This window comes from Pantherophis guttatus, chromosome 8 (genome assembly GCF_059756535.1).
Source record: "Pantherophis guttatus breed Tessera chromosome 8, ASM5975653v1, whole genome shotgun sequence".
Taxonomy (NCBI): domain Eukaryota; kingdom Metazoa; phylum Chordata; class Lepidosauria; order Squamata; family Colubridae; genus Pantherophis; species Pantherophis guttatus.
The window spans coordinates 72,126,802-72,150,392 of NC_142070.1; the positions used below are offsets into that span (position 1 = coordinate 72,126,802).

The 23,591-nt window shown below is 43.5% G+C and overlaps 1 protein-coding gene across 2 annotated transcripts in view; it reads right to left on the minus strand.

Moving 5' to 3' along the window:
* LNX1 (ligand of numb-protein X 1) overlaps window positions 1–16,536 on the minus strand; it is a 197,386-nt gene extending 180,850 nt beyond the window's left edge. The window contains exon 1 of one of the 2 annotated variants that reach the window (XM_034411317.3): window positions 16,306–16,536. The gene's annotated coding sequence lies outside the window, so the exon portion shown is untranslated. The remainder of the gene's footprint in view (window positions 1–16,305) is intronic. The other variant, XM_060690821.2, reaches the window with a different exon arrangement.
* Window positions 16,537–23,591: the final 7,055 nt, after the last annotated feature.

Sequence of the window (23,591 nt, forward strand, 5' to 3'; positions counted from 1 at the left end):
GCCAGGCAAGGAGTGACTGAAAGGGGAGGGTGAGGGGTAGGGCCAGCCAGTGGTGGGTTCAGCCAATAGGGAGCCACAGGAGGGGGACGAAAGAGCCACATGCGGCTCCAGAGCCACAGGTTGCAGATACCCGGGCCAGACTCTTGTCTCCTGCCATACCTCTCTATCATCACCACATCTTCTCTCCTACAATCTCTCCTTTCTCTGTGTCTGGTTCTCCTTTTCCCAATTAAAACATAAAGGTTTTTTTTTTTGTTACAAAGTCAAGATAACTACAACGAATATGGCAACGGCATAAATCAGGGCACCAAGACAACATGAAGTTTAAATTTACCCTTGCAAATTAAGTTCTTATGCCACAATAACATCCAGAAGCTGGAACTTTATGATTGTTCCCTTTTAAGTGGTTCTTTTAAAAAAAAAGAAGTAAGAATTTAGTTCTCCGACAAAAAAAAGAGATTCAATTTGCTTACTTAAGCGTTAACAAAAAAAGTTTTAGTTTTCATTTTTAGTAAATCTATACCGCATTCCCAAAAATAATATTTCAAGCTCTCCCATCTCATTCTGCTGAGCCCGTCACTAAAGTATCTTTGTTTTTATGGAGAGTTTCTGATGTGGTAAAGCGGACCTCCATTTCTTGGTAATTCTTTGGTTGTTTGTACGAGAGTAGAAATCTGTTTTGTTTCCTGAGGAGACTGATGGTTAGGGCCTCACTTCTGAGGCTGTGACTACCAAAGATCTTTCAGAATTAAAGTATCTTATATGCACAGTCTCCCTAGTGGCTTGCAATTACTATCAGGCGGTAAGTTTAAAAAAAAAAAACAGTTTATACACAGTTCCTCATATTTCTTTTTTGGGGGCAGCCTTTTAACTGAAATGTCAACACTGAACATGCTTTCCCCAATTTAAAAGTTAGTCATTTAAGAACTATTTAAATAGGCTGCAATTAACTTTTCTCAATATTTCCGCCTAGGAGGAAGACAAAATGAATTTCACCACATTCCTAACTATAAGCCTGGACAGTGTCCAAGACTTAGGATGTGAAGGCCCTAAAGTCAAATCAAATTAAAAAAAAAAAAGTGCTTGAGATGGCAGCTCACAGATGCGGATTCAACATCCTTCTCATTAAAGCAGCTGCATCTTTTCCAGGGATGGCAGTTCCCCCAATCAAGGGAAAAGAGTGACAAGGTTTAAAAAGTTGACCACACTTGAGTGACCCCTTGATGAAGCTTTTAGACCTTGAATCTTAACGACTCTAGGGCTACAGTAATGTCTGGTTGATATCCTGGACATTTAATGAGTTTTATCTAGTTTTGGATTAGAAGAAATCCTTCTACCTGGATAGAAAATCAGAGTAATAGATGATGATGATGATGAGGAGGAGGAGGAGGAGGAGTTTATACAGTCCTCAATTTACAACAGTTCATTTAGGGACAATTCAAAGTTACAACGCCACTGAAAAAAGTGACTTATGGCCATTTTTCACACTTACGACCATTGCAGCATCCCCATAGTCACATGATCAAAATTCAGATGCTTAACAACTGGTTCATATTTATGACGGTTGCAGTGTCCTGGGGTCATGTGATCCAGAGGTGAGTTCTACTTATCTTTACTACCGGTTCGCATCGCATCCGCACATGCTCTTCTGCGCATGCGCAGATCACCTATGATGACATCCAGGTCAGTGGGTGGAGCCTCCCGCCAATTTTACTACCGGTTCTTGCGAACCGGTCTGAACCGGGGGCAACCCACCACTGATGTGATCCGCTTTTGTGACCTTCGGACAAGCAAAGTCAATAGGGAAGCCAGATTCACTTAACAACCGGGTTACTAAATTAACAACTGCAGTGATTCATTTAACAACTCTGGCAAGAAAGGTCGTAAAAATGGGGCAAAATTCAATTAACCAATGCCACATTTAGCGACGGAAATTTTGGGCTCAATTGTGGTCGTAAGTCGAGGACTGCCTGTAGTAGCATATAAGTTAGGTCATGTCAGCCGAGTCAACTGGGGCTTATTTAACAACATTAAACCAAAAAACATGGCACTTTATCGGTCTAAATCTATACTTGGTATCCTGTTATGCCCTCAGGCACTGCTGAAATTGTGGCAAATAAAAAGAATATACTAAGCTAGCAGGAGCAGTAGAAGGAATAAAAAGTTACTTTTAACTTTGAAAAGATACTTTTACATCTTCAAAGTAAAACCAGAAAGTCCAGTTGCCTCTTGAAAAAGCACTTTTGGGGCAACCATGACCTGGATGACTGAGAATCTCCATGGACATCATGGGATGTAATTCCTTTTGCTTCTTTTTTAAAAGAACCTTTTTAAAAGGGGTTCATCATTATCAGCCCTAACTCCCATGGCAGGGAACTAGGGCTGCCCAGCGACTGATGTCTTCTGTCTAGGACAGGGGTCAGCAACCTGCGGCTCCGGGGCCACATGCGGCTCTTTTGTCCCCCTGCTGTGACTCCTTGTTGGCTGAACCACCACTGGCTGCCCCTGCCCCTCACCCTCCCCTCCCAGTGACTCCTCACCTGTGGCCCCGCCCCTCACCCTCCCCTCCCAGTGACTCCTCACCTGTGGCCCCGCCCCTCACCCTCCCCTCCCAGTGACTCCTCACCTGTGGCCCCGCCCCTCACCCTCCCCTCCCAGTGACTCCTCACCTGTGGCCCCGCCCCTCACCCTCCCCTCCCAGTGACTCCTCACCTGTGGCCCCGCCCCATACCCTCCCCTCCCAGTCACTCCTCACCTGTGGCCCCGCCCCTCACCCTCCCCTCCCAGTCACTCCTCACCTGTGACCCCGCCCCTCACCCTCCCCTCCCAGTCACTCCTCACCTGTGGCCCCGCCCCTCACCCTCCCCTCCCAGTCACTCCTCACCTGTGGCCCCGCCCCTCACCCTCCCCTCCCAGTCACTCCTCACCTGTGGCCCCGCCCCTCACCCTCCCAGTGACTCCTCACCTGTGGCCCCGCCCCTCACCCTCCCCTCCCAGTGACTCCTCACCTGTGGCCCCGCCCCTCACCCTCCCCTCCCAGTCACTCCTCACCTGTGACCCCGCCCCTCACCCTCCCCTCCCAGTCACTCCTCACCTGTGGCCCCGCCCCTCACCCTCCCCTCCCAGTCACTCCTCACCTGTGGCCCCGCCCCTCACCCTCCCCTCCCAGTTACTCCTCACCTGTGCCCCCGCCCCTCACCCTCCCCTCCCAGTCACTCCTCACCTGTGCCCCCGCCCCTCACCCTCCCCTCCCAGTCACTCCTCACTTGGCCTGAGAAGGTAAAGGTGACAGCGGGGAATGGAGACTTGCTCCATATTCCAGAGTGGGAGTGAAGCGCCCCTCTACTTGCTGATTATATCTAGTCAGCCGCCACTGACTCTTTTGCAACTGCTTGAGGGCTCCTGATTGGAGCTGAAAGGCGAAAGGGAAGCAGTATGTTCCCTCCCATATTGGGGTAGCCCAGGTGCTTCGGGACCGCTTACTACCACAAGCAGCCTCCCACCAGCCGGTACGCTCTCATAGAGAGGGGCTCCTCCGGGTGCCGTCAGCCAAACAATGTTGACTGGCGGCCCCCAGGGGGAGGGCCTTCTCTGTGGGGGCACCCACTATCTGGAACGAGCTCCCCCCAGAGATACGGAGGATCCCGGATCTGCGCACTTTCCGCTGTGCTCTTAAGACCCTCCTATTCCAGCAAGCCGGCCTGGTCTAATTTTCTCCCCTGTTTTAAAATTCTTTTAAATCGAAATTTTAATTTGTTTTAAATTATTGGGATTTTTAATAATTATATTGGGAATTTTAATAATAATGTCTCGGGCTAAATTATTTAATCTGGTTTTAATTATGTTTCTAACTTTTGTATCTATGTATTTTATTTTGTGCCTGTTCACCGCCCTGAGTCCTTCGGGAGTAGGGCGGTATATAAATTTAATAAAAAACAAAAACAAAAAACAAAAACAAAAAACACTTTATGTGTGTGTGTGTGTGTGTGTGTGTGTGTGTGTGTGTGTGTGTGTATGAGAGAGAGAGACAGACAGACAGAGATACCTGTTTCCTACAGAAAAGAAAGCACTGGGAGCAACAGAACCTGGGTAGGCGTGGCTGGGGGGATGTCATGTGATTGGATGGGAGTGAGTGACATTGAGTTGGCCACGCCCACCCAGGTTCTGTGGCTCCCGGTTCTTTTCTTTTCTGTGGGAAACTGGTCCAAATGGCTCTTTGAGTATTTAAGATTGCAGACTCCTGGTCAAAGGAGATCAAATGGTGATACAGGGAAGAAGCTAAGAGGGACCCCAACCAAGCTTGAAATTAACCAGCATTGACCCGAAGGTGGTTTTTTCAAAAGGCAACCGGACTTCGTTTTTCCTTGAAGACGTTTCGCTTCTTCTATTCTTCAACTTCAGCTTCTTGGATGAGAAGCGAGACGTCTTCAAGGCAAAACGAAGTCCAGTTGCCTTTTGAAAAAACCATCTTTAGGACAACCATGATTTAGATGACCGAGAATCTCCACAGACAAAATAAACCAGTATTGAGCTGTGTGCTACTAACCAATCTCGCATCTGAGGGTAAGCAGTGATGGTAGTGAGGTGGTACCAACGCACATTCCTTCCATCCAGAGAACCAGAAGAAATCACATTGTGGTGAACATTGAAATATCCTGTATTTCACACTTTGGTAAAAGACAACATCTTATTTTCTGAGGTTTTTTGGATGTGCACAGAGAAAAGGAGACTAACCTGGTGAACAAATGAGCAATTTGATGCAGTGGTGAAATCCAATTTTTTTTTTACTACTGGTTTTGTCAGAGTGGCTTGGTGGACATGGTGTGGCTTGGTGGGCGTGGCAGGGGAAGGATACTGCGAAATCTCCATTCCCACCCCACTCTAGGGGAAAGATACTACAAAATCCCCATTCCCTCTCCACTCCAGGGGAAGGATACTGCAAAATCTCCATTCCCACCCTACTCCAGGGGAAAGATATTGCAAAATCCCCATTCCTTCTCCACTCCAGGGGAAGGATACTACAAAATCCCCATTCCCTCTCCACTTCAGGGGAAGGATACTGCAAAATCTCCATTCCCACCCTACTCCAGGGGAAGGATACTGCAAAATCTCCATTCCCACCCCACTCCAGGGGAAAGATACTGCTAAATCCCCATTCCCTCTCCACTCCACGGGAAGGATACTGCAAAATCTCCATTCCCACCCGACTCCAGGGGAAGGATACCACAAAATTCCCATTCCCTCTCCACTCCTGGTTGAAGGATATTGCAAAATCTCCATTCCCACCCCACTCTGGGGCCAGCCAGAGGTGGTATTTGCCAGTTCTCCAAACTGCTCAAAATTTCCGCTACCAGTTCTCCAGAACCTGTCAGAACCTGCTGGATTTCACCCCTGATTTTTTTTTTTTTAATTTGATTTATATGCCGCCCTTCTCCGGAGACTCAGGGCGGCTTACAATGTGCTAAGCAATAGCCTTCATCCTTTTGTATATTTATACAAAGTCAGCTTATTGCCCCCACAACTGGGTCCTCAATTTACCTACCTTAGAAAGGATGGAAGGCTGAGTCAACCTTGAGCCTGGCGAGATTCGAACCTGCAGTAATTGCAGGCAGCTGGTCTTAATAACAGGATGCTTTAGACCACTGTACTACCAAGGCTCCTTTGATTTGATGTCTCATGAGTTTGACAAAATGCATGTTCTCTGTTTTGGCAAAAAGAGAATAACACTTGTCTTGGCTTTGAATCCCAAATGTGTTTATTAATGGGGCAAACCTTTCCACTTTTCAAGACTTATTATTATTTTTTTTAGAGAAATCTAGCCTTTAAAAGTTTGTCTGGCTGGAGGCCAGCTTAATAGTATGGTTTTATTTTAGAATCAGAAAGGCAGATGGACTCTTCTTCACACTCTGCTAACTAGCCAGTTGGAATCAAGCGCTCTGGTGAACAGTGTTTGTAAAGGAAGAGTAGCGATTCATAGTTGATGTGGAGGAAAGGGAAAAATCAACTGGTGCCTTGGAGAAAATGTATGGAATTTTCCTCCAGTTCCACAACTGTTTCGCTAAAGCTAGTTGTTAATCCTTCAATCAACAGTGCTGCAGAAGACAGCTTGTTTTGCTCTAGACTATAAGCCTCGTCATGGGCAGGAACTCATAAAGCAAAAAGTACAGATACTTGAAACATTCTGCTGGAATATTGTCATAACATTCCCAAGACAACAGCAGCCGTAGTCACTGGGCGGGTTCAGGATCTTGGAAGCAAGCTTTTTAGTTGGGAAAACAACTCATCCTCTGCCTGTTTTCCATTGTCTCTTGAATCCTACAATCTAATGAGAAAATAATCTCATTATAATAGCTGAGAAAATGTCTACAGGCCCCTCGCATCCTGGATATAAACTGTTTCAACTCCTCCGCTTGGGATGCCGTTATAGGGCATTGCATGCCCAAAACAACTAGACAATTTTGTCCTTCAAGCCAACACTTTGCTGAACACCTAATTCCCACATCACTGTCTCATGTCTAAGGATATTTACCCATGTAGTAGAGCTGTATTGCTATTATCCTTCTCATTTTTCCTACTACCTTGGTATCTTATGATTATATTACTTGGTTGTTTGTATGGATGTTGAGAGCTTATGCACCGGAGACAAATTTATTGTGTGCTCAATTAATAAAGAAAATTCTATTCTATTCTATTCTATTCTATTCTATTCTATTCTATTCTATTCCATTCCATTCCATTCCATTTTCCATTAGTCCTATTCTATTCTATTCTATTCTATTCTATTCTATTCTATTCTATTCTATTCTATTCTATTCTATTCTATTCTATTCCATTCTATTCCATTCCATTCCATTTTCCATTAGTCCTATTCTATTCTATTCTATTCTATTCTATTCTATTCTATTCTATTCTACTCTACTCTACTCTACTCTACTCTACTCTACTCTACTCTACTCTACTCTACTCTATTCTTGCCAGTTACAACCGAATGATATCTATGCTGCCTCAAATAAACTTCCGAGAAAGCAATTTGTTTGACTCTGAGTAAACCTAAAACCTGGAACTGATTAACAGGCACTATGCCCAACACAGATGACTACGCAAAGCTGATGACATTGTACAGGGGTAAGATATGGGATAAAGCAACCTCACACTAATGTGTTCCTGATGGTTAGACTATTAACTCCTGTCATGCTCTCCCCTTAGGCACAGTGGAGTTGATGGAGCTGGCATATGGAGAAAGCACAAGACTGGGAAATGCTGGCGTAGGTAAATGGACTTGTTGCCCCCTTCCATAAACTTAAATTGCTGTTCAACAAGACACCAGGAGCATCTGTGTACGCCATGATGGCTGGGTAGTTATATTAGTTATATAGGTAGTCCTCGACTTACAACAGTTTATTTAGTGACTATTCAAAGTTACAATGACACTGGAAAAAAGTGACTTATGACCGTTTTTCACAGTTACAACCTTTGCAGCATTCCCATGGTCATGTGATCAGAGTTCAGGTGCTTGGCACCTAGTTCACGTTTATGACCGTGGCTGCGTCCCAAGATCATGTGATCCCTTTTTGAGATCCCTTCTGACAAGAAAAGTCGATGGGGAAGCCGGATTCACAACTGGGTTACTAACTTATCACCAGTTGCGCGATTCGCCAGTTGCGTCCCTTTCTGGATCGGGACTCGTTACGCACGGTCACTCATGCCCTCGTCACCTCCCGCCTGGACTACTGTAACGCTCTCTACATGGGGCTCCCCTTGAGGAGCACCCGGAGGCTCCAACTGGCGCAGAGTGCGGCCGCGTGGGTGGTTATGGGAGCAACATGGCGCTCCCGTGTGACACCTCTCCTGTGAGAGCTGCACTGGCTCCCGGTGGTCTTCCAGGTGCGCTTCAAGGTTTTGGTCACCACCTTTAGAACGCTCCATGGCCTAGGACCTGGTTATTTACGGGACTGCCTACTACCACAAACAGCCTCCCACCGGCCGGTACGCTCTCATAGAGAGGGGCTCCTCCGGGTGCCATCAGCCAAACAATGTCGACTGGCGGCCCCCAGGGGGAGGGCCTTCTCTGTGGGGGCACCCACTATCTGGAACGAGCTCCCCCCAGAGATACGGAGGATCCCGGATCTGCGCACTTTCCGCCGTGCTCTTAAGACCCTCCTATTCCAGCAAGCCGGCCTGGCCTAATTTTCTCCCCTGTTTTAAAATTCTTTTAAATCGAAATTTTAATCTGTTTTAAATTATTGGGATTTTTAATTGTCTCGGGCTAAATTATTTAATCTGGTTTTAATTATGTCTTTTAACTTTTGTATCTATGTATTTTATTTTGTGCCTGTTCACCGCCCTGAGTCCTTCGGGAGTAGGGCGGTATATAAATCTAATAATAATAAAAAAAAAATTTATCAACTGCAGTGATTCACTTAACAACTGCAGCACGAAAGGTTGTAAAATGGGGCAAAACTCACTGAACAGATGTCTCGCTTAACGACAGAAATGTTGGCCTCAATTGTGGTGGTAAGTCAAGGACTACCTGTATTAGTATCAGTCATTCTTGCAGAGTGCCCTTTCTTAAGTATCATGATAAATTTAATAAATCAAATATCATGCATGCTTGGAATAAATCCTCGGCCTTCGTAGATTGGAGCAAACCAACCCCTGCAGTTTGGCTGGTTCGCCATCACGGGTATAGGGTCTCCTGTTCGAGCAGAAGGTTGGACTAGAAGACCTCCGAGGTCCCTTCCAGCTTCATTCTATTCGAATATGGCAGCTGCAACATTATGAAGTGATAAATGATAAACTAATAACATTTGTTCGTCAGAAAAAGTGTTACCGATCTTTTTCTCGCATTTATACCCCATTTCAGCAAATCTTGAAAGACGCATGGTAAGAGAAGATGATTTATCTGAGAGACAGCCTAAAAGTTTTAATTATCCACCCTTTGCTTCCAGATTTGTAGCTGCCACCGAATTTCACAAAACAAAGAAAAAGATTGTGGAACTGGAATTAGAAAGAAAAAGTATCAATCAGACTGCACAAACACTTCCTGGCTATGGAAAGACCCACTATCCAGGGGTGAAATGTAAAATTTGTTACTACCAGTTCTGTGGGCGTGGCTTGGTGGGTGGGTGTGTGGGTAATGTGACTGGGTGGGCGTGGCCATTTTTTTTTTAACTTTTCAAAGCATTTCTTCTAATGCTTTGAAAAGCCTCTGCCGATCAGGCAACTCAGCTGGGATTGTCAGAGAGGCTTTTTTAAAAAACGCCTCTCTGCCGATCAGGCAACTCAGCTGGGATCGTCAGAGACTTTTCAAAGCATTGTTTTTATCACCTCTTCGGCCAAGAGGTTGCAGAAGAAAATGCTTTGAAAAGCCTCTGACGATCCCAGCTGAGCCGCACGATCATCAAAGGCTTTTTTTTTTTACTTTTAAAAGCATTTTTTTCGTCGGAAGAGGTTGTAGAAAAAAATGCTTTTAAAAGTAAAAAAAAAAAAAGCCTCTGATGATCGTGTGGCTCGCCTGGGCATGGGGGGGGGGGCAGGAATTTTTGCTACCAGTTCTCCGAACCACCTGCCGCCATCGCTACCAGATCGAGTGATCCGATCCGAACCGGGAACATTTCACCCCTGCCACTATCCCTCATGTCCATCTACGAAGATTCAGAAGGACCCAAATTTGATCTAACCAGGACCACAGTTGTAACCCAGGCGAAATCAAAGAGAGAAGGAGAATTCCTCGGAGCCTGGTTTTTCCACCAATAAGTCAATAAACAGACATGTTGACAGCAATCCAGTCTACCAATCGCTGAGAACAAAAGAACTGTATCAGCCATGATCCCAAAGATAGCTTTTAAAACGAATAAACAGGCACCCCACTACGCAACAACAAAAATCACAACCCATCAGCTCACAAGAAATCAGGCCACATCTCAGTAACCAAAATCAGACCATAACTCAGCAGGATCCGAACAAACAACACTAATTTACATCACACAGAAGGTACTTAAAACCAAATGCCGTGTAACAAAAGCCAGCCTATCAAATAGACCAAAGTCAGACCATGACACAGAAGTGGTTGAATGAACAATATCCGCATGAATTTGCAGCACATAAAAAGGTATTGGACAGCGCTTGGACAGACTATCACAATTTGGCGTTCAAAATTTTTATTGTGGCTTTCGTTTTCCAAAATTCCAATACATAATCGATCAGACAGTGATACATTTCCCACAGGTTAGATTAATTATTTTATTTATTTATTTATTATTTATTTATTTATTTATTTATTATTCAAATTTCTATACCGCCCTTCTCCTTTCGGATTCAGGGCGGTGAACAGCCAAAATAAAACATTTATACATAAAGTGCAATTAAAAATAGATTTAAAATAATTAAATTTGGCCCATAGTTTAAAATTTATCAATTTAAAATCCATATCAAAATTTAAAATCAACCATAAAATCATAAAATCAAGAGAGACCGGCTCTATTCCTATATAGTCTATAACTCCTAAATATATATATGTATCTTAAACTTTATACTAGTATTTATCCATTTTTAATTTGGTTATCAATCCACCTGTACCAATTATCCCACACCATATAGTATTCTGAATCCTCTTTTTCATTTAGTTTTAATTCATTTAGTTCTAATGTTAATTTATTCATTTCGGCACAATCGAATATTTTTTGAATAATAGATTCCTCTGGTGGTATATTGTTTCCTTTCCAATGTTGTGCATATATTATTCTCGCTTCTGTAAGTATGTGTATGATTAAATATCCTGTTTTTTTGTCATATTTAATCTTTAGCACTCCCAGGAGAAAAGTTTCTGGAATCAATTCAGTTTTATTATTAATTAAGTATTGTATCCAATTTTGTATTTTCTCCAATACCTCTTCGCTTCGGGACATGACCACCACATATGGAAGTAGGTACCTTGGTGATGCCCACACTTCCAACATTTAGGACTTACATTCGGATAGATTTTTGCCAGTCTTGTAGGCGCTAAGTGCCATCGGTATAACATTTTATATTGGTTTTCTTTATATGATGCCGCTTTTGTTAATTTGTAGTTCTTATTCCAAATCATTTCCCATTCATCCAGATTTATATTATGTCCAATATTTTTGCCCCACGCTATCATTGCTTCTTTTACCACCTCTTCCGCTCTGTCATATTCTAATAAGTAATTGTATAGTTTGGATAATACTTTTTTTTCTGGACCCACCAATAATTTGTCTAATTGATTTGCTTCCACCTCGACACCAAATTCTTCTATGTCTTTTTTGTACCTGGATTGTATCTGCAGTCGATATGGCCACCAGTCGATATGTATTCCCTGAGACGAGCACAATTCAAATCGTGTTGACAATGTCTCCTCAAATGAAACGTTGATGAAACGTTGGCAACCAAATTGCCAAGCTCAAACCAACAGCCCAAGAACTCCCTTCTTCAATTTTTTGCTGTGTCAGCACAATGCTGTGTGATAGGATGGGGCTAACACCTAGTAAATTTTCAGCATGGATTTGCAATGAAGTTTCCCTACTCCGACTCCGGTTCTTTTACCACAAACGTATACTGGCTCTCTTTTAACTCAGTCCTGAATCCTCATTTCCTGTTGTGGTACACTGAAAACTATTGGGCATCAAATTAAGATTCCCTTAATGTTTTATTTCAAATAGAAACTTCTATCGCTCTCAAAATGCAGCAGAATCTTTTGCCACCGCTTTATATTCCGCAATAATTATTGCTGCATCTATATTTTACTACCAAGTTAGTAACTAGAACACCTGTTATAAATAAATAGATTAAGTGATTTGACGTACTGTTATCCCTAAACTACCAGCCTCTCATTTAATGTAACCCTGCAAAAGATAATTGCATCTCGTCAAGAGGAAGGCTGGCAGCTTAACACAAATCAACTCTATATGTTGACAACTGTAAAGAAATTTACATAATAATGGAACACGTGCCATTATTTGAGGTGGGGATTTGTGGATTAAGTTTATTTCCTTAAATCCAGTGTTTATAGTCATTGCGTTAGGAGCCTACACCCAGGCAGAAACATTCATTTTAGTCTGAGTTGCTCTATGTCCCCAATGCTTAAAGGAAGTAACAGACATTGAATTTTACACCCAAGGGAGGAGCAAAAAAGAAGAAACGAGACTATTTTCACATTAACACCCATTCAAAATGGAAGAGGATCTGCATGATTTGAATCTGAGTAGGATATGGCAGAATGTGGTGACAAACACCAATTTTGAATGCATCCCGGATAGATTCAACCTGGAAATAAGGAGAAATTTTCTGACAGTGAGAGCAATCAACCCATGGAACAGAAGTTGCCTTCAGAAGTTGTGGGAGCTTCATCCCTGGAAGCGTTCAAGAAGAGACTGGACTGCCCTTTGTCAGAAATGGTGTAGGGTCTCCTGTTTGGGCGGGGGGTTGGACTAGATGACCTCCAAGGTCCCTTCCAGCAGGTTCTGACAGGTTCTGGAGAACCGGTAGTGGAAATTTTTAGCAGTTCGGAGAACCGGCAAATACCACCTCTGGCTGGCCTCAGAGTAGGCTGGGAATGGAGATTTTGCGATATCCTTCCCCCAGGAGTGGGGAGGGAATGGGGATTTTGCAGTATCCTTCCCCTGCCACGCCCACCAAGCCACACCACGCCCACCAAGCCACGCCCACAGAACAGGTAGTAAAAAAAAATGGATTTCACCACTGCTTCCAACTCGGTTAATCTGTATCAGATGACATTGGCTAGGGGAGCCAGCAAGGCCAACTAGCAAGGATTCGACACCACATTGTAAATAATGAAAAGGCACAAGCATCACATAATGTAGTTTTGAAGACATTCAGCACATTGACTTTCAGAACCAATTTCCCAGCATGTTCTTCCCAACTCAGCTGGGAGCAAGCCAAGCCATCACGTTCAGGCAACTGCAAAGGAGTGTACATACATGAATGCACATTATATACATGCACAGATAAGGAAGTAAGGATTCATAGATTCACCTTTACAGCTAGTCCTTTGTTTAGTGACTGTTCAAAGTTACAACGGCACTGAAAAAGTGACTTATGACCATTTTTCATACTTACAACCGGTGCAGCACCCCCATGGTTACGTGATCAAAATTCAGACGCTTGGCAAGTGACTCATATTTATGACGGTTGCAGTGTCCCCAGAGTCCTGTGATCCCCTTTTGGGACCTTCTGACAAGCAGAGTCAATGGGGAAACCAGATTCATTTAACAACCTTGTTTCTAACTTACCAGCTGCAGTCATTTCACTTAACAACGGTTGCATGACAGGTCGTAAAATGGACCTGTCCAAATTCACTTTAAAAAATGCCTCGCTTAGCAACAGAAATTTTGGGCTCAGTTGTGATCATAAGTCGAGGACTACCTGTATAATGCAGTGCAGTTATGAGCTCTCAATGCAGATTATATAAGAGCCACTGATTGAATGAATGAATGAATGAACATGATTGCGAATTCTTATAAGACTTTCTTTACCTTTTTGTTCCCTCCTCCCTCCCTCCATCTATCTATCTATCTATCTATCTATCTATCTATCTATCTATCTATCATCTATCTATCTATCATCTATCATCTATCAACTCTGCCTGTCTGTCTGTCTGTCTGTCTGTCTATCTATCTATCTATCATCTATCTCTATATCTGTCTGTCTATCTAATTATCTATCTATCTATCTATCTATCTATCTACCTACCTACCTACCTACCTACCTACCTACCTACCTACCTACCTACAGTAGCTATCTATCATCTATCTCTATATCTGTCTGTCTATCTAATTATCTATCTATCTATCTATCTATCTATCTATCTATCTATCTATCTATCTATCTATCTCTATCTACCGTGTTTCCCCGAAAATAAGACATCCCCTGATAATAAGCCCAATCGGGCTTTTGAGTGCATGCGCTAAAATAACCCCCCTGAAAATACCCCCCCCCGAAAATAAGCCCTCCCCGAAAATATTTAAATGCATGCATAGCCGGTCCCAGCCGTTTCCTCTGGTTAGGGTTAGGGAGACAGAGCTGGAAATCAGGTAAGACAGCAAGAGGAGCCCCGTCTTGTTCCACGCGCCCCAAAATAATAAGACCTCCCCCAAAATAAGGCCAAGCGCTTATTTCAGGGTTCAAAAAATATAAGACAGGGTCTTATTTTCGGGAAAACATGGTATCCATCTATCTCCCTCCCTCCCTCTCTCTCTCCCCCTCCCTCTCTCTCTCTCTCTCTCTCTCTCTCTGTGTGTGTGTGTATATTAGAGAGAGAGAGAGAGAGAGAGGAACTCACACACACATACAAACTGTAGATATACTCTGTGTGTGTGTGTGTATATGTGTGTGTGTGTGCATGTGTATAGTATTATATTTAGTTTTATATTTATTTATATTATAGCCACCATCCTTTTGAGGAGTACAAGTTGGCACACTCAGTTATCCTTGCAACAAAAACTTTGTGAGGCAACCTGGGATGAGAGAACGTGGTGGGGCTATTGTCACTCCCTGGGCTCTGGGTTTGTGTGAGAAGTGATATATCCAAGTGATTTCCCTCATTTCGGGGGTGCACCTAGATACACCCACATTACACCAATTCTCCATGAGCTGCACTGGCTCCCTATTGGTCTCCGGTCACAATTCAAGGTGTTGGTTATTACCTTTAAAGCCCTACATGGCTCAGGGCCAGGCTATCTTCGAGACCGCCTTCTACCGCATAGCTCCCAACGACCGGTAAGATCCCACAGAGTTGGTCTCCTCCAGGTCCCGTCAGCTAAACAATGCCGGCTGGCAGGCCCATGGGGGACGGCCTTCTCTGTGGCTGCCCCAGCTCTCTGGAACCAGTTACCTCCTGAGGTCCGGACCATCCCCTCCCTATTGGCCTTCCGGAAAGCGGTGAAGACCTGGCTTTTCCGGCAGGCCTGGGGCCATTGATCTCGCTGTTCAATCTTGCGAGATCCGGCCATGGATGATGTGCATGTGTTTTTAATGTTTTTAAAATGCTTTTATAATGATTTTTTAAAAAAAAATATGTTCACTGTTTGTATTATTTCTGTTGTAAGCCACCCAGAGCCCCTAGGGAGTTGGGCGGCATAGAAATATGATTAATTAAATTAAATGTCGACTGACGACCCCCAGGGGGAGAGCCTTCTCTGTGGGGGCACCCGCCCTCTGGAACGAGCTACCCCCAGGAATACGACTGATCCCGGACCTCCGTACTTTCCATCGAGCTTTGAAGACCTTCCTATTTCAGCAAGCCGGGCTGGCTTAAAATTTTAATGGGTTATTTTATGGGCAAAGGGTTTTAAATTTTGGGAAGCCAATTTGATTTAATTCTGTTTTAATTCATCCTAATTTTTATATTGTATGTATTTTAATCTTGGCTGTTCACCGCCCTGAGTCCTTCGGGAGAAGGGCGGTATACAAATTTAATAAACCTAAACATAAACCTAAATTAATAAAATTTCCGTCTAGCCATTCTATTCCTGTTAACATTTTGAACAAGTATGCCCAAATCTTTATACAGTCTCACACAAAACCCTTAACTCCACCACAATCTGTCAACACTATAGTTTGGCAGGTTACACTATTTTACAGCCCCTTTGATAACCAGCGCAATCGGGTTGGATTGAGCCCGAGGAGACTCCGAATTAAGATTCAAATTCGGATTCAAATCTATTCTCTGGCTTTCACAGAAGTGCTTGGAGGAAAGTGGGGAGGGATCTTAAACATCATCCATCTCGATCCTTTGGAATAAGGAAGGAAGGTATAAATCTTATATATATAAGAATATCCCTGATCTCCGTGCTTTCCGCCGTGCCCTCAAGACCCTGATGTTCCAACAGGCAGGGCTAAACATACAAACATGCGAATGATTTTTTAAATGTTATCTAATTCTGGGTTTTATTTAATTGACCAAACTAAGTAACAATTTTAATTAGCAATTTTATGATGTTTGTGTGTCTATATTTTTCTTGACTGTACACCGCCTTGAGTCCTACGGGAGAAAGGCGGTATAGAAATATAATAAATAAATAAATAAATCAATCAATCAATCAATCAATCAATCAATCAATCAATCAATCTAACACACAGACGAACAAACATACCGAAAATGTGTTGTTGATAGCAGAAATTGCCCCCCCTGTTTATAGCACTTAGTTTATCTTTGGCACTTATGAAAACCGAAGAAAGGAAAGGAAGCAAAATCTCTGGTAAGGATAGAGTTAACTTCTGCCTTCTCAGAAACACAACGCAATGAAATGACTAAAACGTAAAGCATACCTGTCTACCTTCGTTAAATTGATTTCAGTCCTGGACATCTCCTGCAGTTGTTAACGTAAACGTGGATCTAGAAGACCCATCTTCCACAGCAGAGAAAAAGGATCACAATGACAACTTTCCCCGCAAAGATAGTAAATCCAGGAAACCAAGGAGCCGGCTATTCAGAAGAGTTCATTCAGGGAGTTCAGAGTGAAACTTTGCAACCGTAAGGAGTCTTAACAAGGCAAAAAACAAAAAAGAGAGAGAGAGAGAGAGAGAGTTGAAGGTAGAAGGATTGTGTGTGCACTCACCCTATTGTTATCTCTGGTCAAACAGGTTTGGTAAGGTCACACCAAGATTAGAATTACAGAAATTAGCTTGCAGGCGAAGGGCAACCAGGGCCTTATCATATAATTAAGTTTGAGTTAAAAAGATGACTGCCCATTGCTGGGAACACGGCAGAACATCAGGGCAAAGCTGTAGATCCTGCACGGAAATAAGGGTTTGCATAAACTGAAGCATTATTTTAGCTAACCGAAGAGAAAGGATGCCTTGGGTTTTAAGTTGACAGGCAGAATTAAGGAACCTGGAATTGAGGAGAAACTTCCTGACGGAACGATTAATCAGTGGAACAGTTGGCCTTCAGAAGTTGTGGGTGCTCCCTCACTGGTGGCTTTTAAGAAGAGTCTTGACAGTCACTTGTCTGGAATGCTATAGGACCGTGATGGTGAACCTACGGCACGTGTGCCAGCCATATCGGTGGGCACGCGAGCTCAGCTCCGGCGAGCATGCATGCACCAGCCAGCTGATTTTTGGGCCTTCTGGGACCACCAGAAGTAGGGAAACAGGCTGTTTTCCACCTCCGGAGGGTCTAGGGGGATGGGGAAGGCCCGTTTTTTGCTCTCCCCAGGCTCCAGAGCCTCTCTAGGAGCCTGGGAAGGGCAAAAACAGCCTTCCCCACCCGCCACCCAGAGGCCCTCTGGAGGCCAGAACCTGCCTGTTTGCCAACTTCTGGTGGGACCAGAAGGCCCGTTTTTTGCTTTCCCCAGGCTCCAGAGCCACTCTAGGAGCCTGGGAAGGGCGAAAACGGCCTTCCCCACTCCCTTAGAGGCCCTCCGGAGACCGGAAACAGTCCATTTGCCAACTTCCGGTGGACCCCCCCCATGCTCCCCCCGCTTTTGGCATGTGATGGCAAACAGGTTAGCCATCACTGCTATAGGGTCTCCTGCTTGAGCAAGAGGATGGACTAGAAGACCTCCAAGTTCCCTTCCATCTCTATTCTATTTGAATATGGCAGCTACAACATTATGAAGTTATAAATGATAAATTAATAACATTTGTTTGTCCCAAAAGTTGCTTTTTCAGGAAGCAAGTGGACTTCCTTATTTTTTTCTTTTGAAGACATTTCGCTTTCTCATCCAAGAAGCTTCTTCAGCTCTGACAGGATAGTGGGAAATTGAAAAAAAATTAGTATATTCCTTGCAGACAGCCGATAATTTGCATCCTTTTAGAGGGTCCTTGAAGCACTTGGAGGTTTATCTCAGGGTCACGTCCCCACTATCCTGGCCTTTGTTTCGCTGTCAGAAGCCTTCAGGAAAGGCCTCTGCCGCTGATAACAGAGCTCCTGATCAATCAATCTGTTATCGATTGCAGAGGCCTTTCTGGAAGGGCCTCTGACGGGGAAACGGAGGCCAGGGGCGATGTGTGCAAGCGGCGGCAAGCAGCCACAGAAGAAGTAGGCCGGCAGTGGGTTCCTGCTGGGTGGGGCTGTAGTTGCTGCCACCACAAGGTGAGTCAGTGGAAGACACCGCCCAAAAATTAAGACCTAGTGCCTTTTTGAGTGGCAAAAAAAATATAAGATTGGGTTTTGTTTTCTAGTCCAAGCCCCTACTCAAGTAGGACACCTTATACCCGTGATGGTGAACCTATGGCACGCGTGCCACAGGTGGCACGCGGAGCCATATTAGTGGGCACGCCAGCTCAGCTCTGGGGCGCATGCACACACCAGCCAGCTGATTTTGGGGCCTTCTGGGCCCACCAGAAGTAGGGAAACAGGCTGTTTCCTGCCTCTGGAGGGCCTGGGGGCGGGGTGGGGAAGGCCCATTTTTCTTTCTTACCTGGCTCCAGACCCTCTCTGTGTATCTGGGAAGGGCGAAAACAGCCTTTCCCACTCCTTTGGAGGCCCTATGGAGGCTGAAAGGGCCCATTTCCTGACTCCCAGTGGAGTCCCCAGCCTCCAGAGACTCCTAGAGAGGCTCCTAGAGACTCCTAGAGAGGCTCCTAGAGACTCCAGATACACTCCAGATTCCAGATTCCCAGATACACAGAGAGGATCTGGAACCAGGTAAGAAAGAAAAACGGGCCTACCAGGTCATCATGTGCCAGGAGCAGGGGGGGAGGGGGTTGCGCACGCATGCGGTGGGCACGTGGCAAAAAGGTTAGCCATCACTGCCTTATACCATTCTGGGCAAATGGCTGTCCAATCTCTTTTTAAAAACTCCAATGATGGAGCACCCACAATTCCTGGAGGCAAGCCATTCCATGCATTGAATCGTTCTTACCGTCAGGAAATTTCTCCATAAGTTCTAGGTTTGGATCTTTGTATGTCTTGTGCTTAGCGTGACTTATTTATTTATTTTTCAAATTTATATACCGCCCTTCTCCCGAAGGACTCAGGGCGGTGTACAGCCAAAGTAAAAACATAAGTACAAACATTAAAACCAATTTAAAAAGATATATATATATATATATGTTTGGCCCCAAAATTAAAAGAACAGTAATAAAGCTATTAAAAACATTTTAAAAAGTGATAAGCCAGCCCAGACTTGATCGTTTTGAATCAGTTATTATGACGATCTATTTCCTCTTCATTCGATCCACACTGAATTATCCCAATCAGCAACTCTCTGTTTGTGTAACACAAGCTGTATTGCCCAGTTACGGCGTGTCAAATTTTTCAACTTTCAATTTCCAAACATTAGGGGTTCCCAAAAGTTGTGACATGCCTTGGAGATTGTGAAAATATTTTGGTTACTTTAACATAATGTAGATGTGCTTGGTAAGTAACAATGGTGGGTTGTTTCCGGTTCTGTCCGGTTCTTGCGAACCGGTAGTAAAAGTGGCGGGAAGCTCCGCCCACCCGCCCAGACGTCATAATGGACGATCTGCGCATGCGCGTGCTCCCATTGCAAACCAGTAGTAAAGGTAAGTAGAACCCACCCCTGGTAAGTAACTACCTAAATATCACAAAGTTTTGACATTTTGTTTGTTTCGGGGCCCGTGCGCTTGAGAGCGAGTGGTGACACTGGAGGTATCCTGTTTCCTTCTTCGACAGAAGGAGTTTGTGCATCAGAATGTGTAAATTTAAGCACAAAATCTTTGATTTCAGACTTTAATGGTTGTTGGAGCTGTTTATTTCTCCACCTGTGTTTTATTTTGTTTATCCCTGCCATGTTGAAGCATAGGACATCTTCTGTGTGCATGTAACACTTCAGGAAAGTGTTATAATGTAAGACCTCCAGGAATAGAATAGAATAGAATAGAATAGAATAGAATAGAATAGAATAGAATAGAATAGAATAGAATAGAATAGAATAGAATAGAATAGAATTCTTTATTGGCCAAGTGTGATTGGACACACGAGGAATTTGTCTTGGTGCATATGCTCCCGGTGTACATAAAAGAAAAGATACATTCGTCAAGAATCATAAGGTACAACACTTAATGATAGTCATAGGGAAACAGTCAATATAAATCTTAAGGATACCAGCAGCAAGGTTACAGTCATACAGTCCTAAGTGGGAGGAGATGGGTGATAGGAACAATGAGAAGATTAATAGTAATGCAGAGGTAGTAACTAGTTTGACAGTGTTGAGGGAATTATTTGTTTAGCAGAGCGATGGCATTCAGGAAAAAACTGTCCTTGTGTCTAGTTGTCTTGGTGTGCAGTGCTCTATAGCATCATTTTGAGGGTAGGAGTTGAAACAGTTTATGTCCAGGATGTGAGGGGTCTGTAGATATTTTCACAGCCCTCTTTTTGACTCGTGCAGGATACAGGTTCTCCATGGAAGGCAGGTTGGTAGCAATTATTTTTTCTGCAGTTCTAATTATCCTCTGAAGTCCGTGTCTGTCTTGTTGGGTTGCAGAACGCAGCAACCTCTTAGCAATCTGCTTCAGATCTGAATTTTGTTTGAGCATCAGGCAGCTTGAGTTTGTCTACCTGAATTTTATCCATGACTCAGTGCCTCCTGGCTGGAGAGCAAAATCCACAGGGGTGTTTTTTTTAACGACTCCAACCTTGTAAGAATAAGAAGCTGAGAAACTGTGGCTTGCTTAAAAGGCCCTTCAATTAACGAAAGGTACCTTCGGTGGCTCACAAAATGTATAATAAAAATTTGAAAGCAACCCCCAACCTTACAAAATGTGCTGCTAAAAGTGAATTGGAACACCCACCACAAGATTTTAGAGACTGGAGGAAGCAGAGATGAGGGAATAGAAACGGCAATGCTAGAAGCCGTAGCGTGTTTTCAAAAAGCCTGGGAAAATAAAAATGAAAGATACTGTGGAGAATTGGCTCTCTTTTTCAGATGCTGAGAAAACACCAAGTGCCAGACAGTTTTCTCTACAAAGCTCATTTCATAGTAAATTTATAGCCCAGAGGAAATAAATAGAATCTTTCTTTTGATTCCCTGACAACACCTTTCAGTGTAGGTTTTTGATTATCAACTGTCCCAACCTTTTTTTTTTTAAATTCCAGAGCTTTATAACTTACTTCCTCTTTCTTTCTTTCTTTCTTTCTTTCTTTCTTTCTTTCTTTCTTTCTTTCTTTCTTTCTTTCTTTCTTTCTTTCTTTCTTTCTTCCTTCCTTCCTTCCTTCCTTCCTTCCTTCCTTCCTTCCTTCCTTTCTTTCTTTCTTTCTTTCTTTTTTTCTTCCTTCCTTCCTTCCTTTCTTTCTTCCTTCCTTCCTTTCTTCCTTCCTTCCTTTCTTTCTTTCTTTCTTTCTTTCTTTCTTTCTTTCTTCCTTCCTTCCTTCCTTCCTTCCTTCCTTCCTTCCTTCCTTCCTTCCTTTCTTTCTTCCTTCCTTTCTTTCTTTCTTTCTTCCTTCCTTTCTTCCTTCCTTCCTTCCTTCCTTCCTTCCTTTCTTTCTTTCTTTCTTCCTTCCTTCCTTCCTTCCTTCCTTTCTTTCTTTCTTTCTTTCTTTCTTCCTTCCTTCCTTCCTTCCTTTCTTTCTTTCTTCCTTTCTTTCTTTCTTTCTTTCTTTCTTTCTTTTTCTTTTTTTCTTCCTTCCTTCCTTCCTTCCTTCCTTCCTTCCTTTCTTTCTTCCTTCCTTCTTTCCTTCCTTCCTTCCTTCCTTCCTTCCTTCCTTCTTTTCTTCCTTCCTTCCTTCCTTCCTTCCTTCCTTCCTTCCTTCCTTCCTTCCTTCCTTCCTTCCTTCCTTCCTTCCTTCCTTTCATGTTCTGGGAAACAGATGGTGTCGATTGGATATATCTGAGTCACCTAACATAGGTGGAAATAGTTAGAAAAGGGTTGATTGACTCATAGTGAATCAGTTAAAGGACTGAGTATTAGTCATAAATTGCCACCACCAAGGCCTGAAAATGTTTGTGCCTCGACAAATCAGAAGCATGTATAAATAATAGCTCCTTGTTAGTTTGCTTTCTTTTATTTTTTTGCAACGGAACATGCCATTTCAGTGTCTCATATTGTCATCTGTGTTCAGCAAGTTGCAACTTGGCTGAGTCATTGTCAGGAATGTCATCGTGGATTTGCATGTAGACCACATATTGTTGGGCTAATTAGAAGCAAAGGACGAGGGTGAACTTGCCAGCAATAGAGAAACAAGGCTGAACTTTCCTAAGCCAGGTGACTTTGGACAGTGCTTAAATTTAGCCGTAGTAGAAATAGCACTTAGATTTATATATCACTTCACAGTGCTTTACAGCCTTCTCTAAGTCAGGGGTGAAATCCAGCAGGTTCTGGAGAACCAATAGCGGAAATTTTGAGCAGTTCGGAGAACCGATAGCGGAAATTTTGAGTAGTTCAGAGAACCGGCAAATACCACCTCTGGCTGGCCCCGGAGTGGGGTGGGAATGGAGATTTTGCAATATCCTTCCCCCAGGAGTGGGGAGGGAATGGGGATTTTGCAGTATCCTTCCCCTGCCACACCCACCAAGCCATGCCCACCAAGCCACACCATGCCACGCCCACCGAACCGGTAGTAAAATAATGTGGATTTCACCATTGCTCTAAGTGGTTTACAGAGTCAGCCTATTGACCCCAACAATCTGGGTCCTCATTTTACTGATCTCGGAAGGAGGGAAGGCTGAGTCAACCTTGAAACGGTGAGAATCGAACTGCTAGCAGTCGGCAGAATTAGCCTGCAATGCTGCATTCTAAGCACTGTGCTAACACGGCTCTTACATCCATGATGAGGAAAAAGGCGGGACAGTGTCTGTATAATGTCTTCTGACTGCTAGCATCAAGTTATTTTCCAAAGCACCTGAAGGCAAGACAAGGAACAGTGGATGGAAGCTACTCAAGGAGAGAAGCAACCTGGAATTGAGAAGAAACTTCCTAACAATGAGAACAATTAACCAGTGGAATAGAAGTTGCCTTCAGAAGTTGTGTGTGCTCCATCACTGGAGGTTTTTAAGAAGAGACTGGACAGTTTGTCTGAAATGGTATAGGGTCACCTGTTTGAGCAGAGGGTTGGACTAGAAGACCTCAAGGGTACCTTCCAACGCTATTATTCTGCTATTTTTTTGGTTGTCTTTTGAGTGTGACAGCATTTCAAAACATTATATGCTGTATTGCTTCTATCGTTCCATTATGCTATAAACATGCCAATGCACATCTCTGTATTTTACAGACACACAAATTCCCATATTCACTCTCAAAAGCTTCTATATGCAAAGCAACTGCAATGAATGTAGGCAGTATATTTTCAAAAGAGGCTTGGGAGGTTAATGAAGGGTTAATTGCCACCAGATATTGAGCCTCTAACACCCAAGAAAAGTGAGAGCTCAGCACTTAATTTTGCTAATTAAAAAAAAAGTTCCTGTCCTGGTCTGTTGTCATATAACATTCTAGAAACTGTGTTTGTGATCGTTCCAGTTCATTGTGCTGATTCCACAATTGTCATTACAAAATGCAGTAATATCTCAATCCATTTTTTAATAAAGTATTTGTACTTAAGGCGTTACGGAAGCATCAGAAGTAAAAAGAAGGAGAAGGAGGAGAAGGAGAAGGAGGAGGAGGAGAAGGAGAAGAAGGAGAAGGAGAAGAAGAAGGAGGAGGAGGAGGAGAAG